This window comes from Sinocyclocheilus rhinocerous, unplaced genomic scaffold (genome assembly GCF_001515625.1).
Source record: "Sinocyclocheilus rhinocerous isolate Xijiao unplaced genomic scaffold, SAMN03320098_v1.1 scaffold930, whole genome shotgun sequence".
In the NCBI taxonomy this organism is placed as follows: domain Eukaryota; kingdom Metazoa; phylum Chordata; class Actinopteri; order Cypriniformes; family Cyprinidae; genus Sinocyclocheilus; species Sinocyclocheilus rhinocerous.
In genome coordinates, this window is record NW_015654101.1 from 88,648 (window position 1) to 91,105 (window position 2,458).

Sequence of the window (2,458 nt, forward strand, 5' to 3'; positions counted from 1 at the left end):
GTTTTTGTGTTGACTTGTCCGACGTACTGTGACAGTGTTACATTTTTAACAGTTTAGTGTAGTGAAGTGTAAGGTCCGACGGAGTGTGGCCGTGTCCGGAGAAGTGAAAAATTTGGTTTAGAAGCCCGACATAGTGTGGCTGTTTAATTCATTTGCGGCCAAAGCACAGGAGCTGTGAATAATTAGACTAACAGGTATCTTAAAGTAACTAGATAATGTTCAGTCAGTGAAGGAAAAGAAGCCTATTGAATTGCTGAACACAATTCAATAAGATTGTTCACACATGCGAGAAGCCATTGCTTTTTATATATTTTTAATAATAAAAGCGGTGTACGTGCAAGCACCGAATTCATCATAAACAACAAAGATGCAGTGTAAGAGATTAATTGTGCAGTGTAGTCAGATTTTTTTTATCAATGGGAGTTTTTGCGAGATTTAACTGACCTTTTTAGTAGCCTAATGTTGAGAATTCTTTACTCGCTTTCTGTACACAGTTTATTCCATGTTGTTTTTTTATTATTTTATTTTACAAGAGAACTTGCTTAGTCTTGATTTACAACTAATGTGTAAAACAGAAAAAAATGCATAAACGCATCTCCAACTGTTTTGTCTGCGTAGCCTATAAGAATAGGCCTATGTCGTGCAATAACGGTTTTAATATATTCTATTCAATAACATTGAATAGAATATATTAACTGTTTTTATTTATAACATCTGCTGCTTTGCTTCTGTGAAAATGAATAGAGACATCAGCCTTAAACTTTGTTTTTGTCATTTACATCAGTTATATTTATATAAAATACACTATATATTTTTGTGTCAGTACATTAATGGCACATTTGAGCAGCATTAGTAAACTGTGTATATATTAAAAAATATGCCAAATCACATGCAAGTTTTTTTAGACCGTAGACCATAATAATGTAATAATTTATTTTATTATGATATGAAACGTCCAATTTTTCTTTCAATAATGTTTTTTTAAAGTTTTGCAAGAATTTCGTGATACTAAACTTTTTATTAGTTGTCATAGCAAGTGATTTTAAAAGTAGGATGGCTCACTTTTTATAAGATGACTGAAAATTTTACTTGAATTCGTAGTTTATTCTTACTTTACCTCTACCTCCGCCAGCAGGACCTCAATTTCAGACTCAGTAAAGTTCTTTTTTTTTTCTTTGTGCTCGTCAATCTCAAGCATATAAATTTGGATATTGGCGTGTGCTCTTTTATATGGTAATGATATTAATTAGGGGGCGTTTACAAGGCGGAGATCTGACACCAGTCAGCTGTGCACAATTTCAAGATCATTTGCGATATATAAATGTCACATCTGGAAGAGAGGCATACGCACATGTTTTTGTGCGCACGTTCGTTTTTTCTGAATCGCACTTACGCACTTTTGAGAAATAATCTTAGAACAAATTTAGGGCGGTTTATACGCAACATTTTATAAATGAGGCCCCTGGAACTGTGTAGCCTCCATCACTTCTGTTCATACCACATGGCGTGTTGCTATGGTTTAATTGCTCTTTTTGAGCAGACGCAGTGAGGAAAAAATACTGAGTTCAGGGCAATTGGTTCATAGCTATGCTTCAATTGTGCGATCCACTCATGAGTGTGGATAAACACTTGCATTGTCTTGTGATCACTTGCATAATCTTGTGATCAACTACAAATCAATGTTAGTTCAATGTCACAGTCTCCACCCCATGTGTGCTGTCAGTTTTCATCAAAATTTCTATGCTGATCCAACATAAGTATACTTTAAACACTGAAATATCAGTCAACCAGGGTGCATTTCCCAAAAGCAATGGTTACAAGTTCCGTTGTTACCAATTGAGTTCAATGGAACTTGCGACCATAATTAGCTAACAATGCTTTTGGAATATGCACACCAGGATGGTGGTTTGGATGAAAACGTAACTTGTATCCATGTCACCTTGCTATCTTGCTAAGAGACCTGAAACATGATTTCCCTTCAGGACCTGAAAAATAATTTTTCATGTTTTTTGAAGTGATTTAATGTATTTACAAATAAAGTGCAGTTTGACATTTTGAAGAGATTGCGGATTACATTTCTTCATGGAGCATCAAAACTGATAACAATGATAAACTAAATCTGTCAGATAAATTCAGAAACAACTGCTAAGTAAACTGATGGAATGTTTTTGTAAAGTAATCTTAGTATTATTCGTTTTCAAAGTTTTTAAGGTCATGTCAAATATGTGGCCGTAATCTCACAGATTTAAAAAGCTATATTGATTAAAGGGGTCATATGATGTTGCTAAAAAGAACATTATTTTGTGTATTTGATGTAATGAAATGTGTTTATGCGGTTTAAGGTAAAAAAAAACACATTTTCAACATACTGTACATTATTGTTTCTCCTCTATGCCCCGCCTTTCTGAAACGCGTCAATTTTTACAAAGCTCATCGTTCTGAAAAAGCGAGGTGTGCT